The 27,950-nt window shown below is 36.8% G+C and overlaps 1 long non-coding RNA gene across 6 annotated transcripts in view; it reads left to right on the forward strand.

The window, feature by feature from the left end:
• Positions 1-14,274: 14,274 nt before the first annotated feature.
• LOC115611449 overlaps positions 14,275-27,950 on the forward strand; it is a 64,343-nt gene continuing 50,667 nt past the window's right edge. For 3 of the 6 annotated variants that reach the window (XR_003992585.1, XR_003992588.1, XR_003992586.1), the window contains exon 1: positions 14,276-14,748. This is a non-coding gene — a long non-coding RNA (uncharacterized LOC115611449). Of the gene's footprint in view, positions 14,749-27,950 lie in introns of all 6 variants that reach the window. The other 3 variants (XR_003992584.1, XR_003992587.1, XR_003992589.1) reach the window with 2 other exon arrangements.

Genomic DNA, 27,950 nt, shown 5'->3' on the forward strand with positions numbered 1-27,950 from the left:
TTAATCTTTTAAAATTTACACATTGGCTTTGAGTACTTTTAAGCAGCACTTCCGAGTTTCAGTTACTGTAAAAAAAAGATGCTGTTTGTGACCTTAGAAGAATGAAAATAATGTAATTATATCAAATCTTAAGAAAAGAATTGGAACTCTGATGAATGATTCATTCAGATTTAAGAGTTTAAATGAGAGGAAATCATATGAAAAAATTTATCTGTTTTTGTTCTTGCCTTTTCTCTCTATTACACTTTAGGGCAGAATTCATGGTTGATTTATGCCAATTCAAAACCTTGCTAGCAAAAGCAGAAGTCCCACTTCTCCCATCCCCAGTTACATATTTCTGATGGAAAGGTCAGTGCTGGCTTTCAGTGAGGCATGACTTGAGTAGCTTCAAGTATTTACAGAACTATTGCCTTAGATAAAAAAAGAGAGGGGTTTAATCTGGTATGCATTAATACAGATGGTGCTGGAAAGTTACAAATGTGCAGCTAAAGGTCTGATATATAACACAATATATCTCTCTAGGTTCAGTTCCTAGACCAGAAAGAACAACATCTTTCATGAATATTCATCTAAATTTACTTGCTTTCCAACTATATTCAAATAATCAACTCTGTCGGCATGAACACTTCCAGAAAGCAAATGTCAAAGTTGCTGATGTGAGCTTTTCTGGAATAAAAAAAAATAAATCTGGCCCTCCAAGAATGTTGGTTGAAGCATTTATCTAATTAGGAAGAGAGATAACTGACAGCCAGTATTTCATCAGAATCCTGAAGCAACCATAATAGACTATCAGTCTCATGCTTTTGGTTGACATATATGAACCCTTTCTGAATTAACTTCCTACTTACCTGAAAAAAAGAACTAAATTAGTGCCTATTAATGTACTAGTTACTTAGGCTAGCAATATTTTTTCTCTTATGTGGTTACATATGACTAGGGTTCATTATGTTAATTTCCTCTTAAGAAGATTGGATCTTTCCATTTTCTTTTTAACTATTAACATAGAAAGTCTGAAGCTGAATCAGGTTATGTTTTGAAAATCTGAGAACTAACTGGGCAGCATTAAATGGTATATTTTTGCAGACCTATGCATCAACAAGAGGCTTCAAATATTTATTCAATAGTTGAACGGGTGGGAGAGATGAAGCAACCATACCAACAGAATACGTCCTAGTCAGCATCAGAGTACAATTAATACTGTAATATCCCTTTGGAAATACAGAATCTGCAAGCACTGAGAGATCAAATTCACAACAAAGACAGTATTTTTGTGTTTCAGTTCTGGCTGTGTTGAGAAATGAGTCCAAAAGTGTCACTGCTTCCTGTTTATTATCTTTCAGAAACTTCCAGGTCTGATTCACTAAGTTTATCTGAAAAATATATTTCTCAGTTGTCAGCCCTTGAAGACTGACCTTAAATATGAGTCAAAGCATGGGCTGCTTCTGATGAGTGGAACTATGAATGCAGCACTGAAAACCATAGTTGGAATTACTATTAATCCCCTTTCATGATATTAATTACTCAATAATCTGTCCGTTGTGAAGACTTAAATATGTCAATTTTGTTATGCAGAAAGAACAACAGAAAAAGGACTTGACTAAGATCAAACTAGGCATGAGTGAAGTAAAAATAAACAGCAAGAAATGCTGTAATAGGCATTTATCATCCTATAAAAGCAGAAATACTGTACGTCCGATAAAACTGAAGTTACACAAGTTCTCTTGGTTACAAAGAGAGATACTTTTCTTACAGCATAACTAACCCGCAGAACTCACTACCTACAAGTGATTAGGCAAACCAAGAGTTTAACTTTTTAATGGCTCAGTTTCTTGTCTAGATAGTGAAATTAAAGAGGGTCTTTACAACAAGAGAAAAGTGCTCATCAACACGCTGCTTCATGCCATAAATCACAAGCTTGGGTGAGGCTAGGGCTGAGCATAAATTTCCCCAGTGGACAGCTGATATGCAGAATTTTCCAATGTTGGCAATTATAAGAGCAGTGAAAGCCACACACTTCTTGGCTGCATTTACAGAGTTTCAATTTCTTCATATTCCTCACTTAGCTGAGGTGTGCAGCTTCACTGCCAGCACAGGTCATGACACAGAGCAACCCAGGAGGTAGACAGTCCTCTGTCTGCACCCTGTTGGTCATTTGCAACCCAGCACAGGGCACCAGCATTTGCAAACCAGCACAGTGCATAGCTTTCCAATGTCCGTGTGACCTCAGGGGTCCAAAATCAGAATTAAAGTTACAAACCTACTACAAAATTAAATTATAAAATATTGTGTGCATCTTTAAAGGAAGTAGATTCTATTTTGCAGCAGGTACATTCAGAATATTACCCACATTTTCAGAATTAAGCAGCAACCAAAGTTCTTAGAGAAAGCAATACATCTTTGAATGAAATTGCATTGCACTCAAAACGATCAGAAACACATTCACAAACTTGTGGTAATTGTCTCAAAATTGCCTTATTTCTGCTTACGTTTGCTGGTGTGGTTTCAACCTTTGTCAGCCAAAACAGCGATGCATTGCAATTTAAGCCTTTAACTGCTGGGATCCCATCAATGGCCCGCTAACGCTGACTCGGCTGCTCAGTTTGCTCCCCCTCACGCCACAGCTGTATCGAGGGGCTCCTGAGCGCTGCTCGTCTGACCCTTGGCACAGCCGGGAGCTGCAGAGCAGGGGGGGCCCGAGGGGGCTGCGCTTGTCTGGCCGGTGGCAGTGCTGGGCCTGGGGCTTTCCCTCCCTCTGCTGCCCTCCTCCCTGCACCAGCGGTTCACAGGAGCACAATGTCTCCTATGCACGCCTACATCCAAAACGCTGTAGGTTGCTGCTATTCCTCACAGGTCTTCTGATACAAAACATAGTTTAACCCTCATCAGGCAAAACTAGATTCATAATGGAAAGAATAAGGGTATTCTAGTGTTTGTTTCCTTGTTTTGCAGTATTCATCTCAGGTCACGGTTTTACGTAGACTGCTGAATAAGCTGGTGTCCTCAGCCATAGAAAACAGGAATTAAACTTCCTAAAGCCCTTCTGAAAAATTAATTTAAGAACTAATACTTCCTTATTGCCCACCTTATACTAAATTGGCAACATTTTAAAATGTGTCCAGATTTTTCCCTAATAAGTTTTGGTGTAAAGTATTAAAGACACTGAAATGAGAAATTAATGCAATAGAAATAAGTCTTGTTTTGTTTTTTTAATTATGATTAAGTTTTTCTTCTTCTTTCCAAAATATTTTATTTTCAAAGGTATTGATCATTTTTTCAAAATTGCAAACTGGACAGTGTAGTGCCCCTTTCAGATTCCACTTTTATAATCCACAGAATCTTTGTGTTTAATCTTTTGTTAGACCCTAAAGTTCTTTGATGCATGCACATTATTTTCTAGTGATTGCCATCACATGAAAAGGGTGTTAATCCTCTGCTAATTAACAACTTGTTGAGGTCGACGGGGGTCAGCACTTTACATTTTTGGACTTGGTGAATTTTTCGTTCATTGGAACTTCTTGTTCTCATCAGTTCAGCTATTCCATCATTATTTTCTTGGTGTATTTTGTTCCACGTCAGTGATAACATCTGCCTGCGTTCTTAGCCCACTAAGAACATACTAAAAGCTTTCGGTTTGACATGGGATTCAGTTTCTTTTTTAACATTTGAGTAACCATAGTACCTATTCTACAACTACTTTGATTACAAAGCCTGTTGCTTCGTGCAGTTTAGGTGTTTTGTCTAGTTAGAAAATGGAGTTTCCACTGCTTTTAGTAGTCATACTATGGATACATTTCACTGCGTACAACATTTCTCAATAAAACTATAACAGAATACTTCCACAGAATCTTTAACATATTATAGAAAGCATAAAAAAAGTTCCCACTGATAGAACCAAAAAATTTAAAGGTCTTAGCTTTTTTATTTCTTCAGTGATATTTATTTATATAAATATTTATTACTTTATTAATCTGAATTCAGTTTAAGTAACTTCAGATTATTTCCTTTCACCATTGCCTTCACTGAGTGCAATGGCTTACACAGTTGAAATTCTATTAATCTGATTTCAAGAACAGACTTATTTCTCTTTTCACCTGTTATCAAGAACAAAAAAAATGCTGGCTTTCTTTATGGAAAAAATACATGGCAAAAGTGTTCTTATATAAGAAACATTAACAAGATCTACCTTTTTTTTTTTTCCATAACATGTCGGTGAATTGTGCTTGTTTTCTAAATGACCACATAACAACCTTTCAGAGTACTAGTGAAAAATAACTATGCTGCCCTGTCTGTGCATATTCTTAGAAAGATTCTGCAATTTGAAGAAGTGTAGATAGCAAGACAGTAGATGTTTTGTTTTGCATTCATTTCTCTCAAACTGGAAAAGATACGTGAGAAAAGGCATCATAGAAACAGATTAACAAAACTTGTTGGGAGTGGGAGAGACTATGAATGAATGAAGAACAAAATTATAGGACATCAAAACTATCCATATCTATACAGTAATGAAGAAACAGGTCTAGCCTTATTAATCTTGCCAGTGAGTTCCACAATTTAATCACACATTGTATGAAAGAAGAGTTCCTTTCCTAACAATAGATTTTGATTTTTCTATCTTCAGATTAGATGGAAGACCTCTCTCATCCCTTTGGAGAGAGACAAGGAACACAGGCATTCCCCATCTCTCTCCTCTACAAGCTTCAGTACTTTGCAATTTTATTTTCCTCATGACTCATTTTGATTCTTCTGTCTTCTTAAATAATAAATCATAATCTTTGCAGCCTCCTTCACCTAAACCCCCATCCCACCCACATTTACTCGATTGCTTTCATCACTCTTTGAATACGTATATTTCTAAAATACCCTAAAAAGGATCAGGAAATTCTCTTTGGAAACATTGTTTCTTGGTTTAGCTTAAAATAAACAGAAACTGCTTAGAAAGAAAAACAAACAAACAAACCAAAAACACCAAAACAAAACTCAACACAGCCCTATGGCTTTCACTCATAATGCCTTCAAAAATGCTTTAAAAAATACTAAAATGTCATCTAAAATTGAAGTACAGACATAGCCACATGCCTGCCTAGACACTGTGACTAATTACATGTTATGTAAACGGTATCTCACAGACAGCACTGTATAGATGATAGACCATTAAGACAGTTTACAAAGGGAAGTGAGTGATCTCACCCTTTAGAATCTTGATTAAAGGAAAAAGAAAATTGTATAAATTGCTTGGTTTAAAATGATTTTGTTATCTGAAGCTCAGTAAAATCTTAGCACAACAGAGGTGATTCATGATCCAGATTATGCCCTTTTCTGTTTTTTGACAAGAGAAATACCTCTGGGATGCTGAAGTTCTGTGACTCTTACTCAGGCATTTGAACAATGAGAGGATGAAGGTTTCCCTGAGGTACCTCTTACTGAGTGCACACCTTTGGCTCTTGTTACACCAAAGCACTGATTATCTCCATAATTACTTTTGAACAGTTATATTGACTGCTGAGAAGCAGCAACTTCTGAGATTCCATTTATGCAGATACATGTGAAAATGAAAACAGGTGAGGAAAACACACTTGTCTTCCTTTTAGTATTCTCTTTGCAGAACTTAAAGAATTTCCCCTTTTTATTATTAACATCACTTTTTATTTGTTCAGCTATTCATTTGTAGTAATAGATTTTCACACAATAAACTAGTAGTTCACTTGAAAGTTAATTCTTTCTTTTACCTGTTGACAAAGTAAGGAATTTCAGTGCAAATATTTGCATTAAAACAGTGCTATAATTTCAGCATTTTAGAAAGTTTCATTACTTGAGGAATTGAAGTATTAGATAAAGTTAAATTAGGCCACAAGAAAATATATATTTTTTTTTAAAAAAAGACGATGACCTAAATGGTGAATTGTGACAGCAGCCAAGTAAATAACTTAACAAGAAAAAGCTTTGCAGAATATTGATTTAATGCATCACTTACGCAACAGAATATCTCAAACCCGCATTATCCATGCTCTATTTCCCTGTACCTTTGACAGTTTATCTATTCACCTCTCTCAAAGGAACAAGCACATATTTCTACATGAATTGTTTGTCTACGATGTGCAGTTCTTAACAGTATGATAATCTTTAGTAGAATTCTACTTTTGTGAAGGATACTCCTTTATACCAATTTTAGCATACTGGAATTAAAAAAGCTACAGAAATTTAGCCAAGATACCTTATTATCATCTTTACTCTGTGAAAATTTATCACTGCAAAATAAGGATTTTCACTATGTCAAAGGACTGTAAATTGCATTTCAACTTCATTGCACAGAGTTTCTAAAAAGGCATTAAAAGAACGCCAAAAATCTGATACAAAATTACACTGATTTTAAATTATGGCTTGAAATGTTACATTCAGGGCAAAGACTGTAGGGGCTGCCTCACAGAAGGAGGGACAAAAAGCAGAAAAAAGTACTTACTGTTTTTTTTTTTGTTTGGTGGTTTTTTTTATTATTAAAGAATTTATTTTCTTTTTTAATAAGTCTGTTTTATTACCTAAAGTAAAATCTGTTTCTGTAAAGGTTTTTTCCAGCTGAAATTGCCTTTATCAGTGTTATGCCATTCAAAATGTATGAATGACAGCTTGATAGCTAGAGAGGCATCCGATCTGAACTCTCTGGTTTCCTTGCTGTGGCTACAGAGCTAAAGCTACTACTGCCTGGCTCCATGTCACCCAGCTGTCACATCAGGTTCTGCACGTAGACAGGACTGTTCTGTCATCATACACTTACATAGTTCCACCAAAGTCCTGTATGGATGATGAATGAGACCGTTTCCTACATGTGTGTCCTGAAGAAGCATTTAAACCACCTTTTATCCAATGGTTTCAGTTTTCCCTGATTAAGCACTCAATTTTATGGAAAAGGGGCTAAAAAGATAGAGTTACTCAGCAGGTGGTACAGGAATTGAACAGGGTAACAGAAACCCAAAGGAAACTATAATTTTCATGGCATTTTGCAAAACCATGAGCGGTCAGAACGTTTTCCTCAGAACAGGGTTTGACTCTCTATCTATTCATAACATCTTCAGTAATTTCCATCACTGTCACCTAGTCTCAAAGATTTCTCCACCAGAAACCAGCAAAGAATATGGAGGTAAAGTCAGTGCTGATGAAATGAAGAGCAACTCCCATTTCGCCAATAGAAAAACTGGTTTAAATTTTCAAGTCTCTTCTAACTCCTAGAGGAGGTACTCACAAGATCTTATTGATTTCCCTCCCCCTCTCCCTCCATGCTGTGGTAAAAAGCTCCCAAGCTATTTGTATTCTACCCTTTGTGATATCTGCAAAGTAGATTTAAGGAATTACAGAAGTTACCTCCTGGCCAGTTTTATTTATCTTTTACAGCTAAAGGATGCTCCAAGAGCATTGTTGGAGCCTATTTGACCACCCTTAGCGATTTCCCCAGCTGAGAAAGGCAGGGAATAAGACTCATCTGTTCACCTCATGTTGATTTGTCATTTGACATCTGTGTCAGAACAGCACCCTCTAAGAGCAGACACTTTGATGCCACTGCAGCTTTATCTCTGTCAGAACTAGAGCTGGGTGGACTGTTTACTGTGAATAATTTATTCAGCAGATTTCACCCTTTCTTCAGTTTAAGAGTTCTCTATACACATCCTAATTAAAAGAGATAATTGGCTTAATACTCAAGCACTTCATTCTTACTTGTTCTCTTTGTCCAGAGGTGTCCTGAATAAAGGCAGGGGTGAAATCCTGGAGCCACTTAAGACACTGAAACCCACTCTCCTCCTTGATTTCACTAAGGTCAGGATCTCAGTCAAGGTCCCTCAAGCTAGAAGCTTCCAGATTAGATTGTGATATGATAGAAATGAGGTCCATAATTAAACAGCGGGAAGGAACAAAAGAAATGGAGCAAGGGATGCAGTAATAGGATATTTAGATACCATCATGATGGCTATACTAAAAAAAAAAAAAAAAAAAAACTCAAACCCAAAAAACAACCAAAACCAAAAACACAACAACAAACAAACAAATAACAAAAAACCAAAACCAACCAAACAAAACCCAAACCCAACACTATAGAGATTACTTAAAGCAGGCAAGTAGGAGAACATTTAGGAGGGCTCAGGGTAGGATTTTACTCCCATACAAGAATCAGACAAATGTGTGAGAATACTTTGGCGACTGCAATTATTTGAACAAGTGCAGTTTGAATTGACTTCCACCTCTGCCTTCCCACCTTCCTTCCCTCTGCCTACAACTTACTTTTTAACTAAGATCAAAACATTCTTGCTAAAGGAATTCTGTGGTCTTTAGTATATAATAAATTCATTAATCAATATAGAATATATAATGTAATACATAATTAAAGATAAAAAGTCATTACTAGAGTAGCAGCTCTGTTCAACTATTCTGTTCAACTAATAATCTGTTTCTGAAAGCATCTCTACCCTGCATGCACCTAGCAATGATCAGTGCCTGAAGGCAGTATTGAACTATATTCTCTGAAATGTCTAGTGTTTTGCTAGCAATTTCAAACTCCTCTGTTCTTCAACATTCAGTCACTAAACTATTCTGCTTAAATTATTAAATCCTTTTAATTTAAATTTTCATAAGCTACTAGAGGAGAAATGCACATCCTTAAAGTAACAGGTCTGGCTTCTTGCAGGAAAACTATGGTATTAGTATTACATTTATGCAGTATTAACTCCCCTTAAGAACAAAATAAATTATTTCATTAAGGAGTAAAATGTGGAGGGCAGATGCTTAAAAAAAAAAAATAAAAAAAAATCTTTTTGAAACTATCTTGGTTTAGGACCACCCAAAATTGGAACAGAAATGGTACAAACTAGTTACTATCTAATCCCTAAAACACTGAGATATCAGACAAGAATTATGAATCAAAAAATGGCAGATCTCTTTAGATCAAAATTATTGAAAAAGAAGAAAAATAATTTCCGAGATGTATTATATTGGTCCCCAAGCAAAAGATGACTTTGAAAAAAAGTTGTAATATATTTTAGCTTTAATATATACCAAAGAAGATGTTGCAACTGCTAATGATGTGTTCCCTTGCAATGCTTGAATCTCACCTATAATACTGCACTTCTGTTGCGACAGTACTGTAGGGGTAGGACAATGGAAGGATTACTCTATTAAATTTTGTTACATATAGTGTGAAATACATTCATCTATTTCCTCAGTGAAGAGAGAGATGATTTATCTTATGGAATGATATATTCAATAAAAAAAAAAATCTTCAAAATAAGACCACCTATGGCTTTTGGGTCAAATGACTCCTCCATTTAAAACATGAACTGCTAAATACTGTAATTATTCACTAAATAGTGGATAACACAAAATATTGATATATTTCATATTTTGAATCCAAGAGAATATCTTACAACAGAAGAAAATTAGAATATAAAATGCCAGTTGCAGACTTCTATGAGGAAGTGGCAGTTTGATAATTTATAAAATATATACGTTTATGCATTATTATGGTTAAATTGGGAAAGAACTTACTTGAAAGAAGAAAAAGCTATGTAACCTGTAAAAGTAGTCTAAAGGAAAAAGACCTGTTATGGTCACCAAGTCAGACTGCCCCTACAAAGTCAGTTTTTTGTTGTTGTTGTGAAAATTGGGCCAACTGAGTTTCAGGCCTGTGTATTTTAGGGCAAACAGTTTGTTTATTGTGAAAGGAGTTATAAGAAAAAAGTGACCAAAGAAAAAGGAAAAATAAATAAATAAAAGGAGCATTATTTAAAAGAAATCATTAAACTTCCTGGAATATGCAGATGTGATATAAAAATTGTTCAAGTATCTTTCATTTCGATAGTACCTTAATGGTTACAAGGGATTTTATCTATCTTAAACTTGAGGTATGTCAGCTTAAAAGCATGGCTGATAACCAGCTTTACTGATCAGATCTTTCTGGACATCATAATTCCATGGCACCCTAAATTCAGCCAAGCTTTCAAATGTTTGTATCACAATTTCATCTGAGCAATATTGCAGTTACTAATCCACTATTTACATACCATTCTATCTAGAAATTTTCTCCTCAAATACAGTTGTTAACAGATTATTTTAATATTCACTTGTATAAACTTGTAAAAATTTTAGAATCAATTAGCTGAAAATCCTGGATTTTTCCTAGTGTTATCAGTTCATCTGAATGAGATGTTGATGAGATTTGAATTTGCCACCAACAGTCCCGTAACCAACACCAGATTTATAAATACAAAACAACTACTAGCTCAAAATATACATGAATTTTAATACATAAAAGTCAAGAACCCACTGAATCTGATACTTTTTTTGTAGTAGTTATATTACACCTAGATTACCTGAACTATCCACCAAAACTTGGCCCTAAACAGATGACACAGTGAAAATAGGAATGCGTTCTGACTTTCAATAGTAATAGGATACCAGCTTCCTCTCTACCTGCTGAAAATCTTCCCAGTATCTCATGTGGTTTCATTCGCTTTATCTACTGAAACGGAAGAGACAGAGGTATAAAAAAAGACTAGGTTGGAAAAAAACCCTACAAACAAAGCAAACATAAACCCCCAAAAGCCTCGTAAAATCAGTGATGATATTGACAGCTTTGCTGGTGATTTTTCTTTATGTAAATGGTTGATACTGCAACCTGGCCAGCTGGTTCATGTACAGCACAGATGACTTAGACAGCACTTCAGCTAGTTTCACCCCATTTGGTGCAAGACCAAACCTTCCTTAACAGCCCTCCCATACAAGATGAATTTTAAAGCCTCCTTGTGTTAGCTTAGGCCTGTTCTTCACTAGAGTATAAAACCATTTCCAGGACACATGCACACACTGCAAGTGATATGCATGTTCCCAGGCTCTGGTAATTCCCCTCCATGAAATGGCTTTTGGCTGCCCTTTGTCCACTTGCCTGCCCTCAAAGATTTTCAATGAGTTTGCTTCTTCTCTGTCTTTTTCCAGCTTCTCCAGTATCTTCTGGTTTGGTTTTTTTTTTTTTTTTTTTTTGACTGATTTCTTCCTTTCTTATGCATCACCAACATTGAGGGATTTTACTAGCCGTGACTAATATAAGATTTAAACTTTAGCAGATACCACCTACTGCTGAATTATAAAAAGCAAAGGTGTATAGAACAGCAAGAATTCTCTGGCAAAGTTGCAAGCAAATCTATACAGTAAAGTTCAATTATTTTCCACAGAAAGAAAAAATGGAAAGGCTTAAAAGTGCTGGGCAACATGAAATCTACATCACACACAATAGAATTGCATTTGATTTTCTAAGGAAACAGTTAAAATGCTTTCAGAAGAATCCATTTATATAATACAACACATCAACATGCAAGCTGCATAAGTGCCTTTATTCTAAGCAGTTTCTGAAATAAATTTATCTGATTTTTTGATTTTTGCGTTTCTAAATGTAGCACACATTTCTAAAAAGAAGCCAAGAGGCAAATCTCCTCCTCCCCCCAAATAGTCATTGAGCTTAGATTTACAAAAGAAAAAATCACTAGCTTTTTTGTAAAGTTGTTTGGGAATGCACCCCACATGAGAGGATCAAGGCCATCCTACTTTTGTCCCCTCACACAATATGCTCTCTAATAACTCCAAAGAGTTAAAAAGGACTATTGTAGTGACTACCATTTATAACTTGCTTCAGTTGTCTCTTTACTTTCCTAGAGTTCCTGGACAGGGACAGTGAAAATTCTTAGGAACAGGACCTCTATTAGACATAAGTTAAATGTCTACCACTCTTTGCTAGATCAGAGGAAAAAGCCCAAACCCCAAAAACCCCTAACCCAAACACAGAAATAGAAGTCTATTCTGTCAATGGACGGAATCACAGAGGACCACATAGCAGTAACAGTACGGTCTCCAGACTAAGCCAGCCCTGTTCTTACAGCAACATCTTGGATCATGTCTTAAGCGTCACCACAATGACAGAATTTGCAAATTAGTGATATTTTCCACACCATGGTAATTTTATGTTCTCATTCTTTGTCTCTTACATTTATGAATGCTTCTCTAGTAACCAATAACAGACAAAGCTGTAGTTTATTTTTCAAGGAGAGTGAACATGGCTCGTTTTAATTTCTTTTCAATGGAAATAATATGGAAAGTAAGATGCCCATTGAAATACATGAATACATGTAAATATGCACTTCTGCCTCTGCAGACAACAGCCATGCTAAGTATTAATTCGGACTCTTAAATACTATGAGTCACAAAAGCGTCTGCCTGTATCACCTAAGTCTTTGATTCATGGCTCAAGAAGCACAGGTAAATAATCATTTCTCCAGACTCCCTAAATTTTCCTGAAATTCACTTATGATTTGTTTGAGGAAAAAGCTAAACAATACTAAATATATTCAGATGTTTATTCCCTCTCTTTAAATAGCTTTTCAGCATTTTAAAATCAGAAACTGACATTCATGACAAAGATGCATTTAAGACAAGGCCATGTACTGGTCTTAAAACCAAAGAGTTTACAGCTCTCTGGAGTAAGGTTTCTTTTATTAGTATTTCTTCCCACTTTAATTGAACTAAACAAAAACAAACAAACAAAAAAAAAAAAAAGAAAAGTAACCAAAATTATGAAGACCACCAGTGCTGCAAAAAAAGAAAATGTCTCCCAGGGTTTCCAGTTCTCTCCCCTCAGTGTTCTGGAGTCCAGATGTGGAAAGCCCAGTGGAGCTGAAAGCATTTTTGGAGGGCGGAGAGAAAGTTTTGATGCTACTGCTGTAGCCTTATTTTATCCAAAACCTTTCTTCATCAAGATTAAAAAGCCAAACACCACCACCAAAAACAAACTCCACCTTTTGTATATTATTACTCAAAGTTATTGCTAATTGAGCCTGTTAAACAAAAATAAATGCTCTGCATCTTAACACTTGCAAGCAAAGAGGCCTTACAAGGCTGCTGCCTTAACTCATAACATATATAGTCTTCGAAATCCTGTCGGGTGTGCAAGTATGTTTTTAAGATACATATTTCTCCTGCTCCCATATTGTGCAAACACATATTGATTTGCTGCAGTGACACCAGGTCACAAGCTATGGCGGAACGTTCCCGTATCTTATGCAGCTACACCTGGAATATGGTGTTCAGCTAGGTGATGACAAGGGTGGTCAGTGAGGTGATGATAAAAGTCTATAAATAGCTTAAGAGGGTGAAGTCTAACGAGGAATAAGTATTGTTTTAAGGTGGTCTGAACAAGCCTGATTGGTAGAAACAAAAAGATGTCCTGACACCCAGAGCCAGGCATAAGTTGCTGAATAGGAGCTTGTACATAGTACAAATGACAGCAGTGCATTTGGGCTTGGCCTTAGATACACCACAGGCATACAAGGAATTTAATATTTCAGAAAAATTATTATGGTAAATTTCCAAGTATAGTTAAGCCTTTCAACTGCTAAATTAGGCCCTAAATTCAACAGTCCACCAACAGAAGCCACATGTTCAGAGTATTTAGAGCTACACTAGACAAAGCCCTAGAAAGAGAGCAGAGGAACTAAGCCTGCCCAGAGAGGAGGACAGACACAAATCCTGACAAATCTGTCATACCTCCACTCCCCGTGGTTCTGGAAAAACATGCATCTTTTTAGGGAAAGGTCATTTTAATAAGGGTTAATTGGAGAAGTATGTCACACATGACTAAGTACCGTTTCAAATTACTGCTCATGCTGGCATAACTAAATCAGGCAAATGACAGAACACCAAAATAGGGAACAGCCAATCTTCTTCCCTTCTATTTAATCTTCATAGTTTCATTATTCTCAAGATGCCCAAATATCAGCAATTATAAATTTTTATGTAATTTATAGCTCTTTTCAAAGTATTGTGACCACATCAGTATATTCCCCAGAGATCCAACAGTTGTGATAAATCTATTTTCTATTGTCATTCAAATTATTAGTCTAGGCTAATTGGAACTCCTGGATTTGTTTGTCTGGCTTGTGTGATGCAAAAGCTCCGGTTATGTGATCCTGATATAGCCCTTCCTGGGCTTAAAAAAAAAAAAAAAAAAAAAAAAAAAAAAAAAAAAAGAGAGAAACCTAGAAAGGAGAAAATAACCACACTTTAGCCAGCCAGAATAGAGTTATTCGTGTAAAAATCATTGTACAGCCTGTAACAGTGCATTACTTTAAAAGTCAAGTCCCTATCCCTGAACAGAGTCACTTCAGTTTCTCTGTGCTGCCCAAGTTAACTGCAAGCATTTCCTGACACACAGAGCGCAGGCAGAAAAAGGAAAAACGTCGACTTGAGAAAAGCACAGCTTCCAATCCCCACCCACCAGCTTCAGTCAAAGGGATGACTTCAGTCTCTTTCTTAACTAATCCTGTCACTGTAAAATCCTACAGTCATTCTTCCACACATAAAGGGAAAACGGACTCACTAGGAGGACCTAGACTCTTTCAGCTTGAACTGTTAGCCAATGGTGGAAATGCAAGAATGCTGAAGTTGTGCCTTCAGAGCCAATAGAGTGGATTTGTGTGTCCCACATGACTGTGTTTCCCCTGTCTTTCACATGGGCAGTATTTAGTTCAATTCAGAACTGCAGATAGTATAGCGTGCAGAGCAGCAATGGGATGTCTGAGCACAAGTGGCTGACTTCCAGGCGACTTCAGGAAGCACATTTGTAATATTTCTCCTGAAATAAACTGGGATTCTGCACCCTTGACATCCTCCGACCCTCCTTGTCTCTGCAGAAGGAGACAGCGACCTGCACAGCACAACAAAACTGTGAGTACGGAGTCTATTTTTATTTTCACCCAGAACAGTAAATCTCTTAAAAATTGTTAAAATGCTGCGTGCAACTAAATCGATGGTTACTTTTTCTTATGAGATGAACAAGTAGCTGAAGTGTTATTCAAATTCAGAAAGATTTCTTGCATTCTTCAATTAAAGAAATAAAGAAAAGAAAAAAGGGAAAAGAAAAAAAAAAGGGAAAAAAAAAGAAAGAGTTATGCTCCAGGGCAGTGCCTGCATGCACACTGCATGCCACACTGCTTCCTGACATAGCCAGCATGCTGCTTTGTTCATAAAGAAAAACAAAGACAAAAAGCCCAACACACGTATGTTGTTCACTTTTACTTGTACTCTGTGTCTAATCAGGCCTGATCTGTCCCCAAGGGGAAAAAAATAAAGGCAAACTTTAACTCTGCCAGAGTTAAAGGGCAGCCCAGACTTTCCAGACATCTGACAGTTATTATAATTAGCTATGAAAGACAGCGAAGACACTTTGGGGCAAATAGCTCTTACATTTGGAACAATGAAGTCGAGCAAGGTTCCCATCCCACCCCTTCCATGGGGGGAGGGGGAGAGGCGAGCCTACGGAGGGGAGTGTTAGGAAAGGGTTATGGCTGGACTGAAAAAACACAACTACTATAATATCTGGACTCACTCAGCACAAGGAGAGGCTTTTTGATAAGCAACTTTACCTCTTGATAGCAGCTTGCATTCACCCAGATTCCTGGCGGGGTGGGAAAGGGTGTGGGGTTCTTGGCAGCATAACGTCAGAAGGTCGGGGTGGAGGGGGCAGCGGGGGCAGAAAGAAGAGAATGTCTATAGCAAGAGACATTGCAATTGCTTCCCAGAGCTTTGCTGGCCAGATCTCCTTAAGCCCAAGTTGCTTTCTGGGCAAGATTTATGAGAGTTCTCAAACAGAAGCAACAGACAAAGCGGAGGTTTTTTGGTGGTTTTTTTTTTTCTTCTTCTCAGGAAAAGAAATTGAACCCAAATGGATAACTGTGTAATAAGCAGCACTGATTTGCATTTTTGTTCTCTTTCTCTGCCCCCACATGTTCATAAGACCTTTAATAAGATCTTTCCCCCCCCGCCTGCATGCTCCTTCCCACTCCACCTCCCCTACCAAAAGTTAAATTCTGAAAACTACGATCAGAAGGGAAAAAGCAAAGACAATGGAAATCTGACTCGGTCCTGGCTGGGCTGGATCTCTAATAAAGCATGAAGTGAAAACAGTTTCTAAGTGAAAGATGAGCAGAGTTCTTTAAAAAAAAATGTTAAAAAAATAAAAAAAATAAGTGCAATAAGGAGAAATTGTTGAAAGACTCCAGACGCTACTAATTATGGCTTAAATAAATCTTCCTGGACAGATGTTTGCTTGCTCCCACTGCGGGGAAAGGAACGTTAAAAGAAGCTTCTTTTTTATATTTTTTTTTGAATTTGACATGAATGTTTTACTTTTTTTTTGCCCCCTAAAAAATACACCATTTTATTCTTTGTCTGCCCTCCTGTTATCTCCCCCTCCCCCAACCGCCGCCCACTGTGAGCTGAGACACCTGAAGGCTAGACACAATGATCAACAGAGCACTGCGCTCGCCTGTCTGGATTCCAGCCAGATTTCTTTTTTTTTCCCCCTCCACAATCAAGGAGCCTGCACGCAATGCATGGCAAGCCCCTCGCTCTGCTATGTGCAGATCAGACAGAAGTCTGAACTGCGCTGCAGAAAGATTAAAAGCAAACACAAGCCTTTCCTCCTTATGTTGCCCAAGCTCGGTTTCAACTTCATTGTGATTTGCAAGAAATACGAAATAAGAAACTTTGCAAACATAGATATGCACCTTATTGTACAAAACATGCGCATGTGTGTGCACACTTTCTAACACAGTGTAAATAGGGGCATGCACTATTCCCCATTTTACAGTGGTTTCTACTCTAGCTGTACAGTCAATGCAGTATTTTATGTTAAGTTCATGCATCACTTACATAATTCGCCATGTAGCTCAAATACTATGAACAGATTTTGTATATGTATAGATTATACTAAAGGCAAATAGATGGTGTACAGAGACCTACATCTGAAAGGCAGTCAAACTGAAAGATTTAAATATATTTAGAGATACAGGGTTTAGAGAGATTAGCAAGATCTCCTAGGCAGTTTTGTGGCAGTTTTAAACAAGGCAGTAGTGAAATGCTTCACAAGTAGGTTGTCTTCAAACCGCAGAAGGGGAGCATGGCAGGGGACTAGCTAGCTGGCCTCACAAGCCTCCTCCGCCTTCCTGTTGCCACAGCCCAGAGAAATGCCGACTGGCCCAGTGACATCGTGCCAGAAAGTTGGTCTTGGGAATGCAGTACTCCCCAAAATAGTTGCTCTCCATTTGGTGTGGCTATGGGTGGGGTTAGCAGAGACATACAGGGAAAAGGGAGATTCAAAGCATTTATTCTATCTAATTTTTAAATGTATGCTGTGCACACCTATTTTCTAAAAGTTCTTTGGAATTGCAATGTCTTCTGGTCCAAAGTATGGCATGATACACATGGCAGTTATTTTCTGCTTTTCACTATGGATTTTGTGCAAAAAAGACTCAAAAGAAAATACATGTTTTAAACACATGTACACGTACATTGCTTCTAATTTAGTCCCAAAAAGGCTTAAACTATATTTTAGTCACATTAACAGGTATTGTAATAGAAAGATAGGCTTTCTTTTTAGCTTTTTTAATATTGCTAGTACGCAATATGAGAAAAGAAACCTGGCATAAGTATAGTCTTAAAAAAATATAAATTTAGTCTTAAAAAAAACTTCTCTTCCAAATAGCAGCAGAAACATACAAACAAATGGTTACATGTGGTGGTAACAATATCCACAGGCAAGGTAAAGATTCTAGAAAAGAGATTTCAGAAAAATGAATAGAATGAATTGAGAGCTGCTGTCAAATTTGTATTCATGGGTTGTTTGGGTTTTTTTAAACAACAGATTTATCACTTTTCTGAAGGAACGTTTATATACCTTGTATGAAACATACAAACAAACTCAACACAGGGTCATATGAGAAATATATACTTGTAAGTTACACGTATATGCACATACACATGTTCACTAGTATTAACATGCTAAATTCCTTTCTACTTTTCCTGGCATATTATGCTTGAAAAATAAAAATTGTCACTTATGTTTCACAAACGTGTTTTAAAATAATGCCTGCAGCTACATTTTGAAGTGCTGACTTTTATTTTCTTAAAGGTAATGACAATAACCAATCATATTTTTATCCATTTCCTAAAGACTGAAATCCTATGCAAATGAATTCCTCTAAACTTCAGAAGTGGTGTACATACTACCTTGTATTAAAAGGGATTTTCAACCGGCAACTTATTTGTTGTTTACCAGTGCAAAAGTAATGACTAATCACATAAGAGTTAAGTATTAAAATTGAGCAGACGAACATAGGGCCCTTGCCTACATGTTTAGTCCAACACTCTCCCCTTCTCCCAGTAAAGCCTCTTGGGTTTTGTGAATGCTGATTGTTCAACAGTTTTGGCTAAAGTAGATAGGAGATATAAATGCCCAGTGTTTTTTGCAAATAGGATATTATCCTCCAGCTGCCATTTTCCAGGCACTTGAGACTTGGAGCTAGGAGTTTTAGCTTTTTACAGAAAAACTTGATTTATTTAAATGTGAAAAATTCTGACTCCTGTTTTTTGCTGACTTATTTAAACTTTTAAATAGTTGATGTTGAAACAAAGAGATCATGGAAGCTTATGCATATTTTTGACTCCATTCCTTAAAAAAAATTATGTCTGTTATAGCTCATCTCTTAGTCTATGGCCTTCAACTGATCGTGCAAACTCCATGGTGCTACTTGCAGAAAACTTAAGTTCCAATTTCTTTTTCTAAACTCTCCTCTCCCCTCTTCCCCCATACTTCCTCTGTTGCATCTGCTTGTTTGAGCTTTTCCTAGTCTAAGCAGAAGTGTAACTTTTAGTCATAAGAATAAAGAGCTCAGGATTACTTCCAAAACTTTCAGAAGATTGGTTGTTTCACTTATACCTTTACACAGCAGAAGTAATTTGAGAGCCTACCAGAAACATCCTCAGTCTCAATAAGGTAACAGGGTCAAATGACCTCATGCAATTACAGATAGGAAGAGAACTGCACATTGCATTTTTATAGATAAAAAGCACAGAGTGTTTTAATGTAAACAGATTTCTGTGTGATATTTTGGCAAACTGCTGCAAAGCTCAAACTACAGTTGAGCCAAAATGACTTTCGGCATGGTACAGTTAGACCAGATGGCCACGTGTTCTTTTCTTATTTAGATGAGACTTTTCCTTTCAATAACATCTTTCTTCCTGACCTGCTTAAAAATTCCAGCGAATGAAATCAGCACAGGATTTTCAATTCTAATTGACCATGTGCAGAGGAAGGGCCAGTAGAGAAATCAGTAGGGCCATTGTAAGGCACACAGCATCAATCTCCCCTTTGTCCTGAATCTTTTCTAGCATGAGCTAAAATAATTAAGAATATTTAATTTATATTATTTGTACAGAAGCAAATCTAGTCTTGTTCAGGCAAAAATCATTGCAAATTCCTTTTTTACAAATGCATGTAACAAGGAATAGGTATGTCTATTACACACCAGACAAACAGGCACTCCGCGTCATTAATAACCAAATATTTTAAAAAAACCCCAAACCTCAAGAAAAGAATGAACAAAAAAAAGGAAAAGTGGTGTGGATGCATTAAAGCATGAACTGCTTTGTCTTTTCTAATGAAGTCAGAAAGTATGAAGGATTTAGTACTTCTGAAATAAATAAAAAAAATTAAAATCAGAATTATTTTTTTCACTGTCCAAAACGCTCACCCTTAAATTGTCTGTAATCTTCAATCTATTACTTTGCCAACATAGATTTTGCACAGACACACACCACCCACTCTATGTGGGATGGTGATCATGGTCTCACTTGTGTCTGTGTGATCTACATGCAAAGTACAGATTGTAAATACTGTATATATCACACACAAACATTATCTACACAAATATGTGCACAGATGACATCATTACAGTCTTACCTTACTATTTTATTTGGATTTAGTGAGATATCGGAGGAATAATCTAACAATGTTGAGATTTAACAAGTAGAATATGCAAAAGATGCACAAGGTCCTATCCATATGTTTACATCGCCCATGGATAAGGTAAGTGGACAAAATGAACCCTTTGAAAGAAAAGGAGTGCAGGGCGGAAAAACAAATCAATTGAAAGTAATACAGAGCAAGTTGGGTTGGTTTTGGCTTGATTTGAGTTTTTTGTGTTTTGGGCTTTTTGTTCAGCGGGGTTGGTTGTTGGTGAGTGGTTGTGGGGGTTTGTTTGCTTTTTTTTTTCTTTTTACACAAGGGAAAAACTTAATAAAAGATTTATTATTCCTGTACTATTTTGTACAAATTCCAGCTACTATTCACAGTGTAATATTAAGTTTGAGTGACTGATGGTTTCAGATTATCACTAGAAGCCTGAATCAAGAAAGAACCAGAGAGCTCTACAAAATGATTTCTAAAATATAATTATGAAAATGGTTTCAATAAGACAGCCTTCTTTTCAGTTGAATCAGGTTTTTATTAAAAACCCAATCACTTTTTAAATGTAAGGTAAAAAACAATCTAGGAGAAAATGCAGTGGGTAGCATGGCCTTTGCTGTATGTCAAGCATCCAGTCCAAGTAACATGTGCGTGAAGAAACATGCCTGAGAACATAAAACAAAGCACAGACTTTGGAACTGGCCAGGCAGACATGGTAAAAGGTCTGGTTTCAGCTCTCTAGCAAGATGCTTTGTTGCCTTGGGCAAATCATTTAACTGCCTGACTTCTCATCTATGTCATATTAGCACAATTCAAGTTTTGAATTTGTGATTATTATTGCGAGTTTAACATTGAAATACCACAGCAAAGGGTACTAGAGACACCTCAGATGCTTGAAAATACTATAAAATCCCAGATAGAACAATAGTATTTTTGTTGCTGCTGTTGCTATTAATCAGGTTATTTTTGGTGTGGTATTTCTATAACTAGACAAGATACAAAGACTTTCTCAAGAGGTTCATGTAACTCAGATCTAGCTTAATTTTCTCAAGTTTTTCCATGCACTTGAACACTGACTTTTAACTTCCTGATAACATGCAACAAAACATCAGAATCAGGATAAATGAAAGATACTACTCCATCTGTAATGGTGCTCTATATTCAACATTAAGGGCTAACACTAAGTCATGCAAGACCTAACACTAAGAGGCTAACTTCTGTAGAGTCATAGCTTGTTTAACAGACTGTTCCATGGTACCAGTGAGACTAACTGCAAACTGAAGTGATGCACTGCATGACCAGGAGCACCAAGCCTGAGCCCTACCTAGTATTTGTGCACTAAGGATCTGACCTTGCTAACGGCGCTAATCATATTCTTACTTCTAAAGCCTGAAGGCCACCTAGTGAATCAATTCCATGTTCAAAGTTCAGCACATGCGTAAAGCATCATGCTGAAATAGGTTTTTAATTTCTAGAGAATCCTTTGCTACAAGAAGTAGCTATATTTGCTGAGCTCTGCTCATTTCTCTGGTGGTCACTATATAGCACTCCCAGTTTCACCTTTCTGTTTCTATTGACAATTCTTTGATTCCCCCCATTGAACAGACTGAGTTGGAAACCCTGGGGCAGCACCTCTAAAAATCAGAGGAACAGAGACCGGTAGAGACCAGTGGGCCCGAAGTGATGAGGTTTCACAGAAGATTGAGGCCGCCATTTTGTGATTAAATGAAATGATAGCATCACACAAATGGAACCGAAAGCTTTGTTTTCCCTCCATGAGCAAATATTGAGGATTGCTGTGCAAAACAAAAAAATAATTTTCTGCTGAATGTTTCTATTAAACAATATTCATGCACAGTATGAAATAAGCGCTCAGACTCTCAGCTATCTTGTGCCAATGCTGTTCAGGAGCTCTGAAAATTAAGAAAAAAGCAGTGTGGCAGATCTGCTGGTCATCTTGGCAGGTTTGCAAGAGGGTTGGGGTAGTGAGAAGCAGGAAAAAGGGAAATATCCTCCGTGCAAGTGTGGCCTCATAGTGCTTCTCAGAACAAGGAGAGGAAGTCAGCAAAATGTGCACGGTTACGTGCAATTGATGGACTGTATTTCATCAGCCTATTTTTACTGTCAAGGCTCCAGAATATATTAGGACTCTATCCAGTCTCTTAAGCCATTGGATGTGGATGATGGGATCAGATAAAATGATTAAAATCAGCTTGGTTTCATGATTTCAGATACTAAGCATAATAGGTACAAAACAAACAGTTGCATGATAGAAGTACAAACATGTCTTTGTGTTTTACCTCTGCATTTTTCCAGTTTAGAGAAATTGATGAGTTTTGTTTGTTTGGGTTTATTAAACACAACCCCCCCCCCCCCCCCAAAATGGCAAGCAAGATTATTTTCTTGCAGCATCCCAGTTGAAAATGGTTTCATTTATCAAAAAAATAAGTTGAGAAGAGGTTGTAAAAACAAATTTTATACTGCTGCCTATGTGATATTATGCATAAAGTCTCTGGTTAAGCAGCTTTAAAAAAACCCTGATGCATTTAAGTCATTTACAGAGTCCGACGACTGCTTTTTATAAGAAAAAAAAAATCTGATAATTTCCCATAATATCTTATCCATACAATGAATTTGTGCTACTGCTTTCAAGCTTTATTTTTTAGTTGATGTGAAACCACTTTTCTAAGAGAATAATTTGCATAAAAGAATTTTAAAAGATGGAGAAGTCTGATGAGTGACAACAGTGAAGAAAAGCAGCCCCCAAGGTTGATTAAAAGGCAGAGAAAGGGTTAAAATTTCAGATCTTTATGTAAGAATTAAAAATGAAAGGAGAGTTAAAAAGGGGTTGGGGGGGTGGAGAGCTAAGCTGCTGATGACTTGAGTGTATTTATGGATTACTATGTCCTGAAAAGAAGAAAACCAGAGTTGTAAGATGACACTGCAGGGGTTGTCTGGACTTTTCACCGAGTGTAAAGTCTGTTTAGTCAGTGTCTTAATGCCTAATGCTGACCTTTGCCCTCTTCACTCCTCCCTGCTCCAGGTGCAACATTTTTTGCAAGTGCTTTAGCATTATTGGGAAGTTTGTGCAGGTTTCACATGCTGCAAAGTGCACAGAGCATTTTACACAACAGCATCCGTTACACCCACCCAATATCAAGGCTTAACACATTTTTCTTATCCTAAGTACACACAATGACTTGCTTTCCCCATTTTCCCTTATTAGTTATTACTCCGTTAAAGTAATAAAACCAAAAGATTCTTTGAAAGGGCATTTGATTGGCATAATTCTATAGGACAAGATACAAGATTAAGTTTAAGCTCATGTCGCATATTCCCCAGCGCTGTGAATTATAGCAGGAGTATGCAACGTGTGCCAGCAACTCTATTGATCTCTCAAATTAATTCTCTTTGCTATGGAAATGGGAGACAAAACCAGAACCCATTGCTACAAAACAGCCAAGAAATTTCAGCGCATTTTCCTCCAAAATAAATTTTTTTTTTGTACAGTTATTCATTATATTGGGGCTGATACAAATTCTAAAGCAAAACATAACAGTTTTACAGACTAATAATAAAAAGAGCTAAACTACATAATGTCTGTATAATTTCAATTTTGATTTATAAAAATAAGCTGTGTAGTAAAATGTATATTAAATATGAGATGCTGTAAATTCTCCAGTTGTCAGTGATGCAGATAATATAAAAGACGGCACATGCATATTTAACGTTTATTCATCCATGTCTTATATTTAGGAGATGGTTGCTAAGATTTCTGAGGGCTTGCAATTTGACTTTGCTGGGAAGAAAGTACTATCATCATTGAGACCATTTCAGGTTTCATGTTGTTTCCAAAAAGCCTACCATGGACATTTCTTGTTACTGTGGGCAAGGAACCCATTTTTCCTATTCATATTATGCTGCAGGACTGATGGCTTCTTCAGATGTGGACCCGGCACTAAACATCCATAAGCTCTCCACTGCATGATACAATGTACTAAAATGCACTCTGTACAACCGCGGTGTAAAGCTTACTGGAAATAGAAGACTGTCCAGTACCGCACTTTGTGATCTATTCCAGCTAAGTATGCCTTAAAAATATTTAGAAATTATGATTTTGACACTTAAAAGCTTAAAATAGCTGATGTCCCCACATTCCTTCCTCACTGAGCTATGCTGCAAAATGTTCGTTAAACTGAAGGAAAAGAACAGAGGAAAAGGAATGGTTTAAGAGGCGAATAGCAGCAGGAATAGGCACAAGTCAAGGGATCAAAATATTCTGGGAGGTGCCTTGAAACAGTTTTCTTATTTGATTTCATCTGCAACATTTGGACTACAAGAGAATAAAGAAAAGCCATACAAAAAGTTGTTTATTGCACAACAAACTATTTCTAGAGCTGGGTAGCTTTATCTCAGCACAAAGAGTGCTCCTGTTCACAGTGCAGCTGTTAAGAACTCATCAACACCCCTTGTTTAAGAGTAGGGTACATTAGAAGTCAAAACTTTAAAGCAACCTGAAATGTTATTATTGTAGTAAGCTATGCAACTGGATCTGATTTCTAGCCAGACTGTATCCCTTTGCTCCTGACACTGTTTACAAGACATATTTACTGCAGGTGGTACTCTCCTTAATTTCACTGAAGGTCAAGTGTACTTGTCATAACTGTATTTTTTGCACAGCTGAGAATTCAACTACTGTAGACTGAAAACAGACATTGTTTTTGTGAAGGAAACACATAGCACTGAAAAGCTGAACTTGAAATAAACAGAATGAAGTAATTTTTCACACGATTTTCTCCTCCTATCTCATCAAGATCATAACTTCCGAGCTTGCTGTGTACCAGTAGAAGCAGTCATTCGGGTACTTACACTTACAAAACTCTGGAATACTTTGCCAGGAAAAAGTGGTTTCATTTGTCTTGCTTTAGTCCTGAATCTTATTCAGGACTGCAATCTGAGATTAAATTCTTGCAATGTTTGTAAATGACTGATTTTACAATGATTTGCAAGTATAAAATTGAATAAACTTGAATTAGTGAAGTTTCTAATTTAAGTAGAGAAAAAAATAGATAAAAATATGAATTCATTTAATCTTCTGCTATTTTGGAACATCAAAGTCACGTCTTTCGGAGAAGACTCATGTAAAGCTTATTCTCTGTAAATTCTAAACTGATGTTACAATTGTTATACACCATACTAAATCTGCAGAAAAAATAGCATGGTAGAAGTAAAACACTATTCTTGTCTTGATTCATTTACCCTTAATAATTAACAGTCCACTTCTACATGCAGTAAGTGCACCTAAAATACAGGAAATTGTCCATGGAACCTGCTTTTTCTGTTAATACATATTTCCCTTTCTCTTCCCACTCACTATCATTCCTAATGCCTTCACTATTCATTTTACTTGAAGGAAGGAAAACTATCTTTGAATTGTGCTTGGTTTTAAAGGTTTTTTTTTTTCCATGTTAGTTGAAAAAAGCCGTTAAAAAAAACCCCAAATCCAGGTGTCTCCTGTAATTCTATACTACCTTGGTCTTGCATAACACAAATTTTCTTTCAATGAATGACTCCTAATATATCACAGATACGGAAGAGATGAAATCCTTCCTTCCAGACCTGTGGACCATCAGAATCAGCACTCGGGTGTGCTCCAAAGCATGAGTTCACCAAATTATAAAACTAGAGACAGATTCCCCTGTGAAATCCATTTTCTGGTGAGCTGCTGCTTACCTGTCTCCTCTACCCCCATCCAACCCATTTCAACCATTGTACCCTGGCATCACTGCATTCCTTTGCAAAGAGTAAGGTGTAAAGATGTAAAAATTGGAACTGCTTGCCATAAATATGAACAGTTACTCTAGATAGGATGAGGTAGCTTTTTTGGTTTTGGTTTTTTGTCGCCCCGTCCCACCCCCCCTCCCCTTTTTTTTCACTTACAAGCATAAATGCAAGCAAAATGCAAGTAAAATAGTGCCTTCTGTAGGGCAGTTAATTTTCAGAGATAAGTATTTTTACTCAGTTAACACAATAAAATGCAAATTCAAAGTCCTAATCTTTCCTGTTAGTGGAAACCTCAAATAACTAACTTGCAATCTGATTAGCATCATAGTTTTCCTACTTGCAAAATTAGAGCCAAGTTTCCTCAAAACACAGAATTTTACTGTAAAGCAAGTATTGGCTCATGAAATTTCATGAAGAGAAAACATGGGACACCGTTATTTCAATTTGTGGGATTCACTGAACATTTGTTTCTAAACCCAAGCTTCCCCTTTCCTCACTTGATTAGTGACTCATGAACTTTATTTTTTACTTGAATTTGTTGAAGTTTTATGGTTATTTTATGGTTAAATCCACATTTCAATTCTGCAAATCATAATATAAACAAAAAAAAAAAAAAAAAAAAAAAGGAAAAAATCCCCCGCTAACCATTATTCTCTGCCAGTTTTGTACTTACATTCAGGGAGTAAAGTTTACATAACTTAATTTAGAGAATCACTCACCATGATTATTCTATCAGCACCAATATTCTAGCTGAATTTTCCAGGCTCAGTGGCAAAATTTTGGTAAATTAAGACCTTTTCCATGAAAAAAAAAAAAAAAAAGAATTAAAATCTATTGGTCATGTTAATGAAGGAAGTGAAACCTGAATTACTGAAAAAGCTGATAAAGTTCATGTCCTTTTCAAAGAGGAATTCAGAAGTATTTTTCAGAAAGACTGGTTGAAGTTTGTACAAAACAAATTCCTGAACTTTAAGAAAGTAACAGGTCAAAGGAAACAGGGACAAACACTGAAGTATCAAGTTCATTAATATATTTCTTGGTTGCATAACAGTTTAAGTTGGTTCTACAAGGGAGATAGCAACACCCCTGTACCCATGCATGTCATTTTGGAGCAACTAGCACAGGGGATCACATTTAGCATCATCCTATCAGGCTTAGGACTCCACCATTTGTTTCCAGCACGCTCCTGGTGGAAGGAGACTGATGCCTTGCAAACACAGGCTGAGAATATGAGAACATCAAGGCCATTGAAATCACTTTGCTGAATTCACAAACTATTTGCTGTACTAAGACCTAGCTCTCTACTTTGTTCTCCTCCAGTGCCTCTCATTACGCGGTGCTTATGTCCAGTCCTTTACTTCCCTTCTTTGGGATTTACGCAGAACAGACAGCAATAATTTCCTGCTGGATGCCCTCAGGATTCACTGCATGTTTTGGACTTTGCAAAGGGAGAGCAGACAGTCAAGAAAACTTGAGACTTTTATAGGAGAGGGAGTTGTGGCCTTTGGCTACAAGATCTTAATGAGCTTCCCGCTCCTTTTTTCTTTAGCTCTCTACAACAGGAGGTGGCAAGCATAACGAAGACTAGACTTGTGCATCTCTCTTTGCCAAAGATTTGTCATCCATTATTTTTAAATTTAGAAACTTAACTTGGCTGGCATTTCTTTTACCGCACAAATGTAAAATAAGTGAGGTTAACATAGCATGAAGGAGAAATGTGGGGGAGACCTACTTCTCAATTGTTCTGTTTGAAAACTCATACTTCATTTCGTGATGAGCAAAAGGATTCACTGAAAAAAGGCATTCTGCATTGAAAGATATTGGGTATTCTTCATTATATGAGAATATTTCTGAATGAAGACCTCCTGTATTGTTTTCCATTTCCTTAAGAAGACCTCAGACTGTACCAGCTGTCTAAACATATTTACAGTCTCTCCAAACTGCTGCAAGCCCACTGTAGTGGAATTTGTGCAAGGGTCAAAGGCAGCATAACTGAAGAGGTTTTCGTTTGGTTTGTTTTTAAGACACAACAAGATAGCCATGCATTTTCTGCAAACATAGCTACACATATAGCTGGTTCGCTATAGAAACATTTGTTCATCTAATTTAGAGATAAAACCTCTCTGAATGACGGCTAACCATTTGGCATACCTTTTTTTTTTTATTATTCTGTGCTGCATTCTGCAGCTTGTATGTAACTGACTTTGTTCTCTACGGCTCTATTTTTCTTTTTTTTTTTTTTCCTTCAGATGCTATTTGAGCCACAAAAGCAAACCCTGCATCTCCCAGGGTAGTTGCCCAGTTAAATTTACTTTTACTTACTCATTTAAGTTTGGGG

This window comes from Strigops habroptila, chromosome 8 (assembly GCF_004027225.2).
Source record: "Strigops habroptila isolate Jane chromosome 8, bStrHab1.2.pri, whole genome shotgun sequence".
Lineage (NCBI taxonomy): Eukaryota > Metazoa > Chordata > Aves > Psittaciformes > Psittacidae > Strigops > Strigops habroptila.